The sequence below is a fragment of the Thunnus thynnus genome, chromosome 21 (genome assembly GCF_963924715.1).
Source record: "Thunnus thynnus chromosome 21, fThuThy2.1, whole genome shotgun sequence".
In the NCBI taxonomy this organism is placed as follows: Eukaryota; Metazoa; Chordata; class Actinopteri; order Scombriformes; family Scombridae; genus Thunnus; species Thunnus thynnus.
Window position 1 is genome coordinate 20,425,451 of NC_089537.1, and position 18,383 is coordinate 20,443,833.

The window sequence follows — 18,383 nt, forward strand, 5'->3', positions numbered from 1 at the left end:
TGTCAGAAAGTGTGAACAAAGACAAGCTTTCGAGTGTGGCCGTTTGGAAGAACCATACGCCTTCTTGCCTTCAGATGTGGTTGGATGGCACGAGCATTCCCCAGCCTTTCGGAACCACCAAAAAACCCACAGAGACAAGGGAAAAAAAGGGCACATTTCCAAGGAACACAAGCAACAGTGCCATCCACACTGTTGGACTGATCTTTGGCAAGTCAGAGCAGAAACAAAAGATGGAGCCAACCTTGTGGATTATGAGTAATTTGCTCTATAATCCATTGATAAAAGTAAACCCTCAGAACCAACGCTGCCACTCAGTGCAGAAAGTTGTGCTAGCACAGCACAGAGTAGAGTATAAACAGGATCATGGTGTCCTTCCCTCCTCTGCCACAGTCTCCCACTCTTCTGTATCTGAAGACCTAAAGACTGCTGTCCCTGGCTAATAATTGCTGACACACCAAAGCCAACATAGCCCAGCGAGCCTTTAATAGTTTTCATTTTTCTTCCTTACAGGATGGCCTCTAAGGTGCCATCATGAATGATCAGCACACACCCGCCATGGCAGCTCCCTGTGCAGGCTGCAGCGCACACACACATACACACACACTCTGATCCTATAGCCATCCCAGACATCTCTCGGCTCTCTGGCCATTACTTCCTCTGTGTCTTCCTCACCTTTCATCTCCACCCCATACAGACAATTTATATAAAAGATTTTCCTGCCCACACCTTTCATCACAGGTCCTATTTTCATCACAGGGCCTATTTCAAAACATTAATACTCTCTCTCTCTCTTACCAAAACCATCAAAACACTAATTCATAAACTATTTCTGGGGTACGATTTATCAGGTCCTGACAGAGGATTTTGCACAAACATAAAGACAGGATGGTGGCTGGTGATATTATTCTGACCTAAGCTATGTGAGCTCCTAAGCACTGGTTACTAACTGACCATTATTTAGTTCAAAACTCTTAAATTGTGACGAGCAATGAATAGAATGAATCACTGGAAAACTAAGAGCCCACAAGGCTGAAGTAATCCACGTGAGAGGAAATGTCTGTGAGGAATTGCACTCTCTTATGTTCGGCCTTGCAAGTCATTAGCGGAGCAGAATGCATGGGTGGTGGTGAAGAAGCAGAGCATGGAGTCTCAGCAGAGGCAGATATTTCCCAAATCACTACTTGGTGCCCAGTGTGGAGGCGAACTGGAAGGCTTCCCAAAAAACCCCACCATCTGATGTTAGTCCTATTATTACTCTAACTCTAAACCCTTTCATTATAGTAAGTTACTAGTATCATCTATTCATATGGAGAGATGAATGCTGTACAAATAGGACATAAAAGCACAGCCAGTGTTATTTTTTTAGCCATGTGAGTAGCATGGCTCTAGGGACAGGTTTCCATGAAATTACTGATACTGACTTTTTTTTTTTTTTTTTTGCTTTTTAGTGAAATGCTATGACAACTATTGAATGGACTGTCACTGAATTTTGTTGACATTTATGTCACTTTGGTGATTCCTTAACTAAACCCTTAATGGGTAACTGAATTTTTTTTCTCACAATTTAACATCTTATAGACTAAACAGTAAGAAATAATCTGCATATTTTATCAATAATGAAAATAATTGTTAGTTGCAGCACTACTAATAACTTGTTAGCAGGCTAACATGCAAAATGTAGATGGTGAATATGGTAAACATACCTGCTAAACATCAGGATATTAGCATCGTGATTGTAGCATGCTGACTTTAACATTTAGCTAAAAGCACCACTTTGCTGAAGTTCAGCCTTTACAGAGCTGCTATCATGACTGTAGACTCTCTCACTCTGCAAAATGTCTTGTCTTGGCCGACCAAAGCCCAAAACCCCAAAATAACTGGTTTATTATCAGAGGAGTATGAAAACTAGAAAATATTCATGTTTGGGAAACTGGAACAGTGAATTTTTACAATTTTTTTTCTGAAAAACAAAACAAACAAACAAAAAAGCAATTGTTTGATTATCAAATTCATTGCAGTTTAATTTTCTGTATCAAAACAATTGCAACAGAAGCAGCAACATGTTAGGGCCTTTCTGACAAATGAAGCACCAGTATGACTGAACAGTTGTTGATATTGAACTTAATATCTTTAATTTATTGAACTTGTTTTCTCACTTGGTTTAACATAATAACTCAAGAGCCAAATTTGAACTAATAATTCAATTTCAGTTACATTTTAAGTAAACAGTTTAAATTCTTGTTTTACAGGGCAGTCACTTTTTTATAAACTCAATAGTTAATTTTACTTCTAATATGTTTGTATATTGGTTTTGAAAGTTATTATTCAGTTAAGAGGATATTAGGACTTAAAAGAGGTACATCCTAGAGCATGTTTGTCTAACTGGCAGATTGACAACTGTTTCAGCCTATCAGACTGAGCAAATAGCACAATAATCTCCTTTCCCTTCTGAAGATGATGCATGATGCAACAGACACTACATGTGTGTTTTGACAGTCTATGATCTCACTCTCTTTTCTTTCATTTGCTTAAATTCCTGCTCCAACACTTGTCACTCAGTCTGATGAGCTTGAAATGGCCTCAGGTTAACCAGCACTGGTAAAGCCAGCAGAAAAAGTTAACACACTTTATTGATGTTTTAACAAAAAATTTAAAAAGTAATGCTTGTATCCATAAAGGGTCTTTTTCTACCTTGTGTTCAGCTTCATTGCACCTCGTTTATTTGCTTCTCTCCTCTGTCACGTCTTATGATGTGTGCCAGTCAAAAAAGTTTCACGGTGCAGCTTTAAACTCAAACAATTCTACTCCAATACTTCTGTCTTACTATCACTATCAATCAAACATCTCCAACTGTCAGCTGTGAGAAACGTTTACGATGACAATTTGCATCTTGTTTGTCATGATTGATTAGCATCAATATTCTGCCCTCCAACCCTCCCGGAGAACCGTCGCTGACACATTTCCCATCCGCCCCAGTTTTGCTTCTCCTTTCGGGGCTTCCTGATCTCGTACTGCCGTCGCTCCTGGCTCTGTGTGCTCATGTTCCGGGGCTCTGGCTGTCAGCCAAGGGGAGTCTGGGAGACAAACGCCAATCTTTTTTAACATTAGATGTTTGCTTGTTTGGCTTTGTGTCGCCGGTAGGCTTCATGTCTGTCTGGACACACAACAGGATGTGGTGTAAATAAGAGTCAACACAAATGTTGCTTTTGTGAAGGATATCACTGAGATTAGTTTGGTTGTATAACATATTGTGTTTGTATCCAGACCAACTTGAACCTACTGGTGTCACTGCTTAAAAATAATCACAATGGCGACTCGTGTGAGCTTCTATTTTATCCGTCTGCGAATGAAAATTGTGACAAAGTCGGGGACGTGCTCCGTCAGGCGTGGCTGAACTAATGGGACAGGCAGCGATGCACCTACGATAATTGCTCAGATGAAGTTTTACGTCACTCTACATTCTCACAAACCCATCTCTGAGAATACTGGGGCGTTTCATGCAGGAGCACGTACTCCTCTATGATTGATCACTCTGCTTATAATTTCCTAATTTCCAATCCACTGGGGGACTTAACTGGAAGTAGCCATTTTTCCTGAGCACCGACCAGGTTCCTTTTATTTCCGCACAGAGCTAAATGGGAAGAATCTTCCAGCCCATTAAGCAGACTTTCTGTGTCATAAAAGTTTGGTGGCAGAGTCTCCCTGTCTCCCTCTCCCTCCCTCTCTCTCTCTCTCGGCAGCAGAATGGAACGGTCTGATCTGCAGGCTGCAGGTTAATAGAAATCAGCCTGCTCATCAGCAATAGTGGATTGAACTTAACCACCCACCTCCGCCCTGTCAATTCAGATTTGGAAAAAACCCACTAACACTGGCCGTGGTCTCATTTCCCTCTGTCAGGTAATCAGTATTTCACTATAATCCTTTTCAGGAGTAAAATTACAATGACCTACCCCTGATTCCAGAGCCAGAACGGAGAGTTGGATTTTGGGAAAGGCAGCCAAGCAGTGCAAACTCTAAGAACCCAGAAAAAAAGTGCTAAAATGCTACAGATATTAGCCACACACAATAACTCTCACTGTAAAAAAAACACAATATGGTGTCTCCTTAAACACAGCTGTTTCTAGAGATTTAAAGAAATAGTTCAACGCTCCGGAAAATAAACTAATTTTGCTTTCTTCAAGAATTAGATGAAAAGATAGATACCGCTCTCTGGGAGTGGTATTGATTTTCTCATCTACCTCTCAGCAAAAAAGCAAATAAGTGTATTTCCCAAAATGTCAAAGTATTCCTTTAAGCTGTATTTGATGGGATGTAAACAAAGCTGTTTTCACACTGCACACAGCCCTTCATGCTCAATTCTGAATTCCTTCTTGTTCCTGTTTTTGTTGGTTGACTGCTCATATCTATTATGAGATACAACACATACACTGTTACAAATATGAACAAACACTGACGCCAAAATGTGCACAGACAGCGTTGGTTTTTTTGTACCTACGCCTCTCCTGCTTGTTTGAAGCCTTTTCAATGACGCTTTTGCGCTCTCAACTTTTGACTGATTTTAGGTGCCTTTCCAAGTACCAAACAAGTCTTCTGTTTGGCTTTCTTTTTTTTGGGATTAAACAGGAATCTGATGTAGCACATCTGCATGTCCCAGAATCATGATTTTGTTCCACCTACCCATGTGGTTCAGGAGCTGAAAATGCCTCACTCCGTGCGGCTTTTTGTTGTTGGCAGCGATAAGGAAACTTTAGATCTGTGTCAGAGGTGAGGGGGAAAAAATTGGAACACAGTCTTGGCTGTAGTGTCAGTTTATCTGAAGTCTTGAGATCTGAGCTGCCTGCTTGCTCCATAACTGGCCAATCAATCACTGAGAAAACATGAAGCCCGAGATTATGAGTCTCTAACTTCCTTTAATGTGTCAGTTGATGGAGTGATGAAGCGATGCTGGGTTGGTTTATTTTGTAGACAAAAAGAGTGAGTCTAAGCTAAGTGTGGATGTGATAGGCAGCACGTTTACTGACCTTAAAACCATTAACAGATTAATTGAAATAAATGGGGAGGTGATATTAGGATGGGGGAAGGGACCACTGTATGTTTGGCGTGTCATAATCAGGTGTTGATTACAGACTTAGCTGCTGATTGAGAGACTTCAATCAGCCAACTAAATACATCTCCATAAGCAGTCAGGTGAGGGAACTTTCAATCATCATTTAATCATTAATTAATAGTGATGAGGAAGAGATGTGACTCCACAGTATCCCACTTTAGTTAGGAGACTGTCTGCAAAGCACCGTGCATTGTGAAGAGGTTAAAATTATCTCTAGAGTTTGAAATGTGTTATTCAGACAAGTTGAGGCAAAAAAAAGTTGAGCGGAAGAATATGAACTTTTTCCTCTGTGCTTCCCTTTTCCTGTTTAAAAAAGGTGTGTGGATTCCAGTACGTCTCTGAGGTGCTGAATCAAACTTGGCCGAAATGGCAACGGAGGAGGGGAACATGTTTGCTTAACTGTGTAAATTCACTTTGAAGGGAGGTGGGAGCCTGAAGCAGCCCTGCACAGAATGGATTGCTAGTGTGGGAATCTGAGTACCGGTACATCTCCTTGCCTCTTACCTCGGATCTTTTCTTTTCTTATTTATCATCTCTTATCAATGTTTTAATCCAGCTCTGGAAATTTTGAAGGGAAAGGATAGTTTTGTGGAAGTGAGGTAACCCATTGTAATCGTCTTCCTGTACAATAACAATGAATAATTGAAAAAAAAAAAAAGAAAAATCTAAATGTTTAATTCTAGATATCTCACTCTCCGCTGTTCTGATGTTGATGACACTTATGAAGATGCCTTTTTTGAACCATGTTCTCTCACTGACAGATCTGATGAAGGTGCTTTTACTTCATATATTTGAGTTTTTGCAATAGACCCATAAAACAGACATCTATGACAGCATATTTTGACCCACAATAGCAGGAAATGCACATGGCTGCATTCCATGTAGCTTACTTTACTTGTGTTTTTCATAGTGTTATGTTGCTTTATACCTCTACTCCAATACAACAACAGCTATAGTCACTGGTGACTATATAGGATATGGTTTAAAAATACAAAAACCAGTGGCCCCTAACCTTTTGTCTTGTTTTCTGTCTAGTCACTGATGTTTATGAGTTGTTAGCAGTTCCACCAAAGTGATTTCCCCTCTAGACTTTTCAGGTGGTTTCATTTAAATCAAAAGGTACAATTTTCCAACACACAGTTAGATTTGGCGTTCGAGGCTTTGCTCTACGAGGGAATCTGAGCAGCAATGAGGATTCAGCTCAGAGAGTTAATCCCCCTAATAAACATACATGGTCATAAATCATATCTAAAATCAACAATATGATGAAGTACCATATTAGGAGAAGGTTGGGGTGGTGGTGGAGAGAGCTGCGTCAGCCAACAGTGTTGGCACGTGAGAGCTCAGACTGTACAACTCAGATGAACATTTAGCGAGATACGAATAATGTGCTCAAGGGAAATATTCTAAATGAAATGTACATAATCAGAAGCAGCAGAATGTGGCAACGTCTCTTGAATACTAGCAAAGCCCTTCAGATTTAAGATGTAACTCAATAATATGGATTACTCTCAGATGAATATGTTGTAAGATATTAATAGTATCTTCTTGACACAAGGGAAACAATCTAAACTAAAACGTTCCTAAACTATGTAAAGACACACATGTTGCTCTTATGTAAGCCACACCCAAATTAGCAATGAGCAGAAGTTCAGCTATAAATTCCATTTTGATATGAACAACCAATTAGCAAAGCTGAGTATAGTATTATGCGAATAGCATACATAAGCTAATAGAAACCCCCCTAACAACTCCAAATGCTAGAGGAAAATGTGCCCAAACCAATACAGCCCATAGAGGAGACTTCATATCACCTGGTCATTAACAACAAGGCAAACACATGCCAGAAAACACAAGAAATTAGCACAACACCAATGCACATGAATACACAAGGATGGCAGTAAGTAATGCAGATACTGAGCAGTATAATAGCAAACTAAGCAGCCAGCAGCACAGCATCAACAAGACGACATAATGCAGCCTCACAGCTTACTGGCAATAACATAGAATGTGAGCCAAAACATGCAACGCCACTAGCAATGAATGGGAGCACAAGCAGCACAGCAGATATTTATCTCAGACCTTGCAAAAGACAAGTTGAAATCGGGCGAACAGGCCTCAGGGTGTGACAGCAAACACAGGAAAACTCTGCTTCTGTCCTGACATCTGAACCTGCTGTTTGAAAAGCAGCTGACCGCTGAGTTATCGACTGGTCCAAACTAAACACAGGTAATGTGTCACAGAGCTGTACACCTGAATGAATATGATTGGATGTTACTGGCCACATGGATGCCAATGAGCCAATGGTTGTGAAGCATATCAGAAACAGGTGTTACCAATCAACCAATACAAGCCTGACCTATCAGCTGCATATAACAGAATGAGTACTTCTACTGTTGATACTTATAATACATTTTGCTTCTGCATAATATTTCTGTACTTTTAGTTAAGTAGGATTTTGAATGCATTTGAATGCACCTTTACTGTACTTGTAACTGTAAAGTGAGTATTTCTACTTTGTTGTAGAGGTACTTTTACTTTGGTAAAGGATCTGTGAACTTCCTCCACCTCTTTTATTATACTATAAGCACTGACATCAACCTTTGCTGCTTACTATACATCAAACCCTTTACACACAGGTGCTGAGTGAATGTATGATATCAGTATGACGTTATCGGAAGATTTAGTTTTCTTTGATATTTTGAGAATTTAGCCACGTAAAGAAATAAAAAAAAGCATTTTCTGCAGTATTTGTCCTGTGCAAGATTTTTTCCCTCATTCTTACATCCTCATGTGGTGTCAGCAGAAAGTCCATGTAAGCAGAAGTAAAATAAGCTTAGTTTTTATATATATATACATTCTACACAATCAACCACACAAAAGGCTCACTGCAGTATTGATAAATGTTCTCTCCGTTTTCTGGGTCAGTGTGCAACACCAAAGCAGATGGCTGTATTTGCTGTTTTCCATATTGTTTGAGAGTTGGATTGCATTTTAGGAATGAAATCAACCCACTATTCTGCTGAGAATCAAAAGCCCTGAAACATGAAACCAGTTTTAGATAATGTCTGTAACCAGCTGTGAAAAACTGTTTCAGTAAAGCCCATACTGCAACAGTGATAGAATTTTACACTTAGGAAACATGGAGTAGATTTTGGGAACTGAATAAGCAAATTAGGTTTTTTTTTCTATTGACTGACATGTGCATCATCTCATGTGCACAAATCCATAACAAGAACAAAGTGAGCGCTGCTATAACAAGATATTTGGTGAGTCAGATGTGCATATATATGTAGATGCACATTTTATAAGAATACATAGCTAGAGCAGGATATGCTTACAAGCCAGATTTATGTGTGTAGACATCTATGAATGTGCGTGTGTGTGTGTGTGTGTGTGTGTGTGTGTGTTGTAGGGAAGCAGACAGGAACACAAGGTGCTGACAACCAGGGAACTGTGATTGTTCCAGAAGCTCCTCCAACAACAAGAAGTCAGGGCAGATGCTGGAGATGACAGAGCGGTCCGGGAGCGCAGTGACAGACTTCAGCGCACGTCAAGACCCAGCTGCAGCACACTGCACCCGACATGATGTCTGCAAGCTGTGCTGTTCTGCTCCACGCGAGCACAAATCTGTACTGATCGCAAAGCGGAGTCCCCGGAGAGAGATTTCTAATACATCACACATAAAAAGAATGTTTACATTTTGTTGCAAATAGTAAAAAAAATGTGTTGTCATCTTATTCATTCAGAATCTGATTGCATTTCTCTTAATTATGCAGAGACAGAATGAATGAAGTAGGCAAAATAAACAGATAAAACATGGAAAAGCCATCACACTTGTCAAAAACAAACTTTTCCATCTTTTTAAGAGCAAAAAAACACTTCTGGGATTAGGAGGAATCAGTGTCATCTGTTACCCACCACCTTCCAGTGAGGTTATACTACTCTCTAGTGGTCTTTTGAAACTGCTGCAGGAATACAGAAGTGAAGGTACAGACTGAACTTTTTCAGTGCAGATCTCCTTACATGTCTCAAATGTCAACGTTTTACTCCCAAAACTGACATTTTTCAATCGTTCTTGTGCTTTTTAGACACTATGCCTGCCATAAAAATGTATTTTCTTCGGCTGCGGAATGAAAATAACTCGATTTTGCTGAAATATTCTACAATTCTTCAGTGAACTCTCTGCATATCTACTGTAGAATGTAACGTCGTTTCCCTTCCCCTCGTCTCCTGGAGTTGTGAGAACCTCGAAGTGAGCGAGGCTGCATTCAGCATCAGGCGGCTTTGCCCATTATCATGTCCTAATAGCTTGTTCAATGGTGCAGTGTGTTATGTGGGTTCACTGGTCAACCAAGACACACGCCATTAGCCCGAGCAAACGTTGCTTTGCAATGCTACACAAAGCATACCTTATTTGTATCACATTAGCTCTTTGATGTGGCATAGCATATTATATCAACAGCAGCAATTTATCAAACAATTTTGGCATTGATTTGCTTCACTAGCAGCACCACAGCGGCAGCACCACCATCACCCATCTTCACTTCTTTTCTCTGCTCCTCTATGAGAAGCTGCAGCGGCAAATAAATTAAACATGTGTCATTGAGCATGCTAAATGGCTTGCAACACATAATCATCTGAATAATTATGAGGCTGCCATTAAAGTGAGCTAGATGGATGACACGAGGCGTTATGGAAAAACGGGAGGTAATGGTGCAAGATTTGATATGGGAGAAAGGGGAGACGGTGGAGAGAAGGGGAAAAGGAAATGTAGTTCTCTGTGCGATTGCCTTCCGTCAGTGCTTTTCTTCTTGCTGTTAAAATCCCAGACTCAAAGTGCTGAGGGACAATGGGGTGATTAGCTCAATCAGAAAAAAAGCAGTGAGGGATTGTGGGTAGGCTGTGCCACCGCTCACAGTCGTCTTTTTGTCCTCCCACATTTCATTAATCAGCAACCTGAGGCCCACCGAAATCAGTTCAGCAGATTGGCAGCTTGCTCATTTGTTCCCATGTGGCAATCAGAGAGGAAAAAAAAAAAAATCAGTTCACAACCTTTATTCTATTACCTGACATTATAAACCGTCTCTTTGTATTCTTTTTGTTACTTTTCTCATCGCTTTTTTCTCTTGGCTGTGAGTTGGTGCTGAAAGTATATGTTCCTGAGTCTAAATGCGACCTCTATTAACCCCCAGACGAGGCCTTTTTTTGTGTCTGGTCGTAACAACACTCTCAATTTAATCTGCCTGTTAAGAAAAAGAAATAAAAAAAATCAGTAATGCTTATTTTTAATAATCAGCATGGTTAAATACACATGTTCCCTGCATTTAAAATCTGCCGTAAAATATCCGCCATCAAGCATACTAAAAATATTTTAATGAGCCTCGTGTATCAGCCTAAATGATGCATCACGTCAGCAGACACGCATGACAAGCACAATCATATCCCGCTCGTGGAGAATATTGTTCACGGCTCTCCACTTTTTACACACCATTACCTCACAATGTCTGCGCAGTGTGTACTTGACATGATCCCACTTTAATGTGGAACATAGAAATAAACTTTAAATAATCTAAACTGCGCTCTTTAAATAAAGAAGATAAGAAACACAAACATTTTGTTTCTGTCCGTACATGAACACACTGGATCACTTCATTTTTACACGTCATTAAGACTTAAGATTTGTATTTTATCAGCAGTATGATTGTTTTAGGTAACGCTTTAGATTACAGCTCACAAATGACACTTTAATTATTCAGTACATACTGTATACTGTATCAATGTAATAATTACTAAGTCCATATACCAGACAAGTAAAGCAGAGGAAGATGAGAGGTTAGAGAACAAAGCAGTAACAACTTTATGTTAAAGAAGGACTTAAATAACAAGACTTTGAAATAATAAAAAAGTATAAATAAGTTATGCTGTATGTAGTTTTAAATTACTGAGTAGCTACTTAATAATAGGATACAGTAATATAGTAATATACAGTGGATAACAGGACAGGAAACATTATAATATGGGATATCAGTGCCAATAATTAAACTATTTATGGCATCACTACTAAAAAAACGGGTTTATTCCACATGAAAAAAAGTTTTTCATGTGGAATAATTAATATAGTGTACATTATTGTTGCTGGTTGAGCTGTGTATAGATGAAAAAGTATGTGTTTGAATGATGATACAATACTGGGAAACAGTAATGTTGTTTTGGGATCCAGTGTAGGATCCATCAAAACTGATATAAGGAAGAACCTGGACCAGCTTCTATGTCCTTTCACATCATGATGGGTATAGAGCTAAATACATCAAATTTCACATCTTTATTGGACAACAAACAGCATAAAGAATAGTGTGGCAAGATATTCCCACTTTCAGATATAAGCACAATAAGAGAAAGTAAAAGTGCAATATGTATGACTTTTCATACCTATTGTAAAAGGTCCCCTCTGAATGCAAATGTATTTACACCCTTATTCCCTGTACATCCTCCCTTACCTGCTGGTGTTTACCCACTAAGTATTCACTGGCATTTGTATGTACAAAATATTTACATCGCAATATGTAGGCTGTAATCTAAACCTTGTTATATTTTAATTGTATTTCGTCACTGTGGTTGTTGTACCTGTTTATTAAGCACCTTGTAGCTTATAATTTAATTTATCATTTAATCATCTCTACCATTAATTTGTTTACATTTTTTACGTTGTATTGATAAGTGGTTGCACTTTTAAAAAAAGTTTTGAGCTTGGTGTTGACTTGTTCCATGCAGCACAGCTGTAAGGCAGCTGTTATTCCACCGGGATGGGTAAAGATTGAACTCTTTCCCTTTGGGTCACAATATCTGCTAAAACCTTATCCCGACAAACCGAGCAATCTGAATGACAACCTCCAGCCAATAAACAAACAATCAATGTGAGTCTATTGCACAAACCTGCTCAAATTGGGACATGATTTCCCCTGGGATACAAGTAGCAACTGAGCAATGCAATAAGAGACGAGATTCGTGGTGCAAAATTACAAGCAGGAAATGTAATTTGACAAAGATTGAGGTTCTCCTTAAGGGACAGATGGCCGCTGGGATATGAAATGGTGTCATGAGTGACCTCAGCTGGGAGGGAGCAGTCACAATCAGCCTCAACATTTTCACTAATGCCTGATAGTTTATTAGATGGTGTATTGGTATTTCAGTAAGAATATAGGGGCCTTTATTAAAATGTGTCACGTATCAGCTGATTAACATTGTTGAGCTTTGACGCAGTTGGCTATAATGGAAGGCCTTCTCTGCTCTGATACAGGAAAAACAAACTGTATAATACTGCAGTTTTTAGATATGCTAGCAGCATAGCTCTATGGATGGCAATTTAAGTCGGTCGGTTCACCACTTTGGTCCAGACTGAAATATCTCATCAACTATGGATGAATTGCCATGAAATTTGGTAGAGACCTTCAACTTATCCCTGAGGGTAAGTTGTCATTTATGACCAAATACCTATAAAACTAATGACATTCCCATTAGCAAAAGTAAGATACACAGTAAACATTATATTTGCTAAACATCAATGTTAGCTTTGTCATTGTGAGCATGTTAGCATGCTGACGTTAGCATTTAGCTCAAAGCACTGCTGTGTTGAAAAACAACGCCACAGAGCTGCTAGCATGACTTTTACTCTTTTTATTTGATTGACTTATTACTTTGAACATTTAATTCATTCACTGCTACCAGTCCTTACAACACAATGATGAATATTGGCAGAAAACATATTAGCAATCAGTGTAAAAGTATTATTTAGAATCTCATTTTAGTTGAGGCCTATAAAGCTAAAACTCATTATTAGCTGTCGCATGCCTGACAACACACATTTGTGTAAATACTTTTTTTTAAATGATTTTCACCAAAATATGTCTGGTTTAGTTTTCTGTGGAACAGCTGCCTTCACAAATGATACTTATGTTCAATGTGCTGTATCACTAGCTGATACTGCAACATTACAATTTAATCTTGCAGTTAATGGAAACTTTTTTTTTTTTTTTTGCTGCTATAAATATCGGGAGCCTGGTATAATAGGTAAGACAATATAAATATAATGTAAGAATTGCTGTATTTTAAAAGTTCTGCATGGAAAATACAGAAGAAAAACTATGTAGGTAGGAGAATTGGTGGCCACTACAGCTTCACAGAAAAGCAAAGAATAACACACACTTAACTCAAATTTCATCTACAGATACCGAAGAAAAAACACTTTTGGAAGTGCAGAGCAAAATGACCACAAGAGTGGGTGCTTAGCAACAATGATGGAGACAAAAATAGGCTACCACTAGAAGCAGCTACATATAGATGTAATAGTTTAAAATAATAACTTGACTCCAAAGTCAGCGTTTGATTTAATTTTCTGTCTGAAACGTCTATGCGAGCGTACAGAAGTCAGACCTTTTTATAAAGGTCTGACTTTTTAAAAGCAACCTTTCATTGAACGTCATGCCCGGGGAGCTTTACTGTACCTGCAGGCTACCACACCATTTTAACTCCGATGTCACATTTCCACCCTTGCTCCTGATAGTCTCTCAACACACCATTAAATCTTATCAACACCAAAGCCAGACATGAGGGCATTCATTTCCCTTCAATGCAGTTTATTCAGCCATTCTCTTCACATTCAGAGTCATTTCCATTACAGACATCTAGGATGAAGCTAACAGAGTGTAACAGGCAGAGACAGAGGCTCAGTTTCCCCGTGTGAGCCAGCTCTTTAAATACACAGGTCTATTTACTGTACAGGTACTGTGTGAAAACAACGCTGATGGCAACCCGCCAGCCAGTAGATCCTTCTCTGAGCTGTTTACATCCCTATACAAGAGCGATAATACTGCTGTTTCTCACGCTTTTCTGAGAATCTGTGGTTAGTTTAATTGGAAGCTTAGTGCTATAACGCATGCTTAGGCTATAATCAAGTAATATTACGTAAAATGAGCTGCTGGTGCATAAATAAAACTCCCACAAATCCATTTAAACTAAAAAGCAAAGATAAAAACATTGTACAGATGCTGTATATTTAAGTCACATGGATTAAAATGTCTTTGTCATCTGTACACGGCTTAGTTTGAAACTGTACCCAGATAACCTACTGTGCTGTATGTAGCAGATGATATAATTTGACAGATACAGAGCTTTTATGTTACGTGAGTTAAAAAAAAAAAAAAAAAGCTGAAGGCAAAAATTGATGAATGCAGATAAAATACAGATGAAAAGGTTCTACTTGAGATTCCAGCTGGCAGCGTCATCTCTGCAATTTCCAGAAAAGCCATCTTCTCAGCTACCCCGTGGAGTGAAACCATATGATTGCTGTAAACACCTGAGGGGTAAGGAGGATTGCTAATGTAAAGGAAGAAGTGGGAGATAAAAAAAGAAGTGACTTGGCACAAGTTAGATGGAAGTACTATTTGAGAGTAATGGATCATTTACAAGAAACAGTATATGTTTGTTAAACATGGTTTTACTCATTTCTGATGTGGACATCTTTACCAATTCTTTATCTTCAGATTTTACTAGAACATTGCAAGGCAAGTTTATTTGTATAGTGCCTTTCAACAACAAGTCAATTTAAAATGTTTCACGTAAGATATTTGGACAAGAGATAAAAGAAATACAAGGTACTATCAAAGAACAGGTAGGATATAAAAAGAGTAAAATAAAATAGAGGATTAAAATAAACTGAAATTGAAAGAAGAATACAGAGGAGAGTTAAAATTATAATGCATTTACAATTTAAGATATGAATTAATAGTCCCAGATTGGGTGTAGTAAAAGACAATGGCCTTGCTAAGCCTTTGAAATCAGTTCTCTGACACATAGTAAGTCAGTGATGTGATCCATCTGGCAGCAGAGTTTTGAATCAGCTGTCGCTAGACTTTTTAGAGAAGCCTGTGAAGACATCATTACAGATGAAGAGCCTTGACGTTTTTCTGGAAGAATCTTCTGATCTCTGCAGTGATCTCACCACATGACGTCTCAGATGGACACAGGCATTTTCAAAAAAGCCTTGAGTTTATTAATGTGAAATACTGTAGCTTGATTGGAGACATCCATGATGCAACAGTCTGTCTTTACAAGTTAGACCCTGATGTGCCTTTATGACTGATTTTCAGGCAGATATACAGAATTTATAGTACCATGTAATGTAATGACATTTAAGTCTGTGCAATAGGTTTGGGTATCCCAGACATGCCATCAGTGCAGTAGCATATGACCAGAACACTCCATTCTAAGACTTTTGCATCTAAGATAGAGCACAGCCTTTTGGCACAATTAAGTTCACTATTTTCTGTACGTGATTTTATGAATGTCATTCTCAGTCAATGGTGTGCACCATGATTGTAATCCCTTATTTACAGGACTCACACTTGCCTGTGCATTCATGTATGAATGAATAACTTATTCTGTATCTCCAAATGAGTGATAATGCCAAATATATTACACTGTGGCTGGTTCCTTGTTTCATTAAGACTTTCCTCTGGATGACATCCTGGGAAAAAAAAGTTTCTCGTGACTGCTACCAGCTAATCTAACAAGAAAAAACAGGTAAAAAAAATAGAATGACTGAATAAAAAGCACATTCAAAACATTCAAATTAGAGGTTTCAGTCTGAGGAAAACCCTCTGAGATATTTCAATTGATGATTTTAACTTTTTCATTAATGTGTCCATGTAGTCATGAATTTCAAAGGTTATTGAAACCTCTTTGGATGAGTGCAGGAACTGTGTATAAGATGGAGAAGCTGATCACGTCTCGTCTATGTGAGTAGTACTTATGCAGTAAGGACATCTATACATAGACCCCCATATTTTTCCCCCACATAAAGTGTTGATGAAATACTGTTTAGAGTACACAGTAAAGGAGATCTGTCCAAGGGGAGCAGGAATGATGACGACTCAGCATTTGATGAGATAAAACGTAATGGTATATATCCATAGACTGTAAAGAATATGGATGTAGTCAACGTGACGTCACCCACTGGTTTGCGAACTGCCGTTTTGAAGTTGAAGCCTCGAGTGTAGCGATTTCACCATCACCATCTTGGATTTGGCCGTTGCCATGTTTGATTTTTGGAGCCAGAAGTGACCATATTTGACGAGGCTGAAGTTGACATAGAGTTAAGCTGACCATCGCGCTAGCTGCTCGCTTGGTTAGCACGATGCATTTACAATCTATGGTTAACAGTGATCATGCTAATGCTAATGCTAATTTTCGTTAGCAAAAAACAGGCTTAAAACCGTTAAAACGAAATGTACTCACCGGAAAAACTGATCATCCGACTCATTGATGGGTCTTTTGTTAAAACCAAACGCCGAACAAGACTTTTTTTAGGCGATCACAATGTTCAATTAACTTAAGTGAACTGAAAACACACTGTGGAGTAGCAGCGGCTACGCTTATATGCAATGGTTACGTTACGTAAGCGACGTCGTCGCCGTGGTAGCGCCTTGTCAATCGCAACATAGCCACGCCCTAAATACTTTATCGTCTATTTTACTCTAAATGGGAACATGATTTACGAAATGAATATCATGCTGTATGGAAGAAGACTTGAAACTACCGATTGAGATCATAAACTCATTAAGACACAGTTTACTGAGGTGATTAATCAAATGAGAAGTAGGGTCATTTTCTCATAGACTTCCATATAATCGGACTTATTGATGCAGCCAGTGGAGTCGCCCCCTGATGGCCATTAGAAAGAATGCAGGTTTTGGCGCTTCCGCATTGGCTTCATTTGTCAGCCCCGGAGGTTGCCGCTTGTATATATCACGTAGCCTATTGCACTCTTATTATGTTTGAGTGAAGATATCTTTGGTAATTCAAATTTAGCAGACCCTATTGCATTATAATAACATGTTGTATGTGGTAGATGTGGATAAAATAACTAATCATTGTAGATGATTAGTTATAATTGGGCAGCACAGTGGCTCAAGTGGTAAGCAAAGGTCCTGGGTTTGAACCCCAGCCACCCCAGAGCCTTTCTGTGTGGAGTTTGCAAGTTCTGTGTGGGTTTCCTCCCACCATCAAAGACATGTATGTTAGAGTTAATACTCATGTCAGTGTCCCTGACCAAGGTACTGGCAAAAAAGAACTGGAGTCAGTCCCTGGACACTGCACTACGGCTGCCCACTGCTCCTAGTGTGTGTGCATAGGATGGGTCAAAAGCAGAGGATCAATTTTATTTCAATGTATGTGAGTACTGAGAAATGAAATCTTAATCTTAATTACTTGTAATTTGATCTTGATACCACAGGATGGAGACAGAGAGTCAGAATCTACTTGGAAAAACTCTTGTTTCATGTTTGTCAGGAGGAATTTTGAGCAAATTTAATAGAATCTGACCTGCAGTAAGGTGAAACCTTAGAGCACAGCTGGTCATGACATCTTGTCATATACAACCAAAGCTCTAAATAGCTTTTATGAAATTAGATGTCACACCCTGGATGCAGTCAAAGGGCTGCAACTTGGAGGACTTGTTGAAGAGGTTACTGTTTTTTTCCAGCAGGGAAGCATATTTTGATTTGACATCAACTCTGTGGTGCAGACCTGGATAATGTGGGCATAAGTGAAGTGAATATTGTATGCTCACGAGAAAACTTATTGTATGAGAAATTAACAGAAAACAGAGTTGAGTATGGATGGTCTCTGCACCTGGGTATTTATATAAGTATTTCAATACTACCTCTACTACTAGTAGTACTACTACTAATAACAACAACAACAATAATAATACAAATAATACAAATACTACTACTACTACTACTAATAATAATAATAATAATCTAAAATAACAATTTATATATGTAAAATGCTAAAAGTGCTATACAACAGAACAGACATGATATGACAGAAGAGTCAGAGACTGATTATGAATCTACTCAGGGGAAATTAATTGGTTTAATTGGTTACATTATAACACTGCAGCATTTTGTCGTTTTTGCCGATTGGCTAAGTGCTCCACTTAAATTGTTGCAGTATGATGTGGCTTGTTTATAGTAGCCATGTGTCAGGTGCTAAGTGACAATAGCTAAAAGATAAAAACTTGAATGTTTGTGTTTTCACTCCTCAACAACATCCCTCTGAACCTGGATTTTCGTAGTGGCATTCTCCTACCGATCACAACGGTCCCGCCCAGATCATCGTAAAAAATGAACTCCTATTGGTTAAAACAAAAGAGAGCTGCATGTACCGAGACCTGATTGGTCCACAGCAATGCCAATCACTCTCCTTCGAGTCA

General features: G+C 38.8%; 1 protein-coding gene and 1 long non-coding RNA gene across 3 annotated transcripts in view; both read right to left on the reverse strand.

Moving 5' to 3' along the window:
- The window catches only part of adarb2 (adenosine deaminase RNA specific B2 (inactive)), a 376,810-nt gene that overhangs the window by 277,672 nt on the left and 80,755 nt on the right, over positions 1 to 18,383 (reverse strand). The gene's annotated exons all lie outside the window — the stretch shown is intronic.
- LOC137173747 (uncharacterized) lies at positions 13,723 to 18,301 on the reverse strand. 2 transcript variants are annotated; one of them, XR_010925234.1, is made up of 2 exons: positions 16,403 to 18,301; positions 13,723 to 15,666 (listed from the first exon to the last, which is right to left on the reverse strand). It is a non-coding gene; the product is annotated as an uncharacterized lncRNA (long non-coding RNA). The 2 variants fall into 2 exon arrangements; XR_010925233.1 differs by having other exon boundaries at positions 13,723 to 15,671.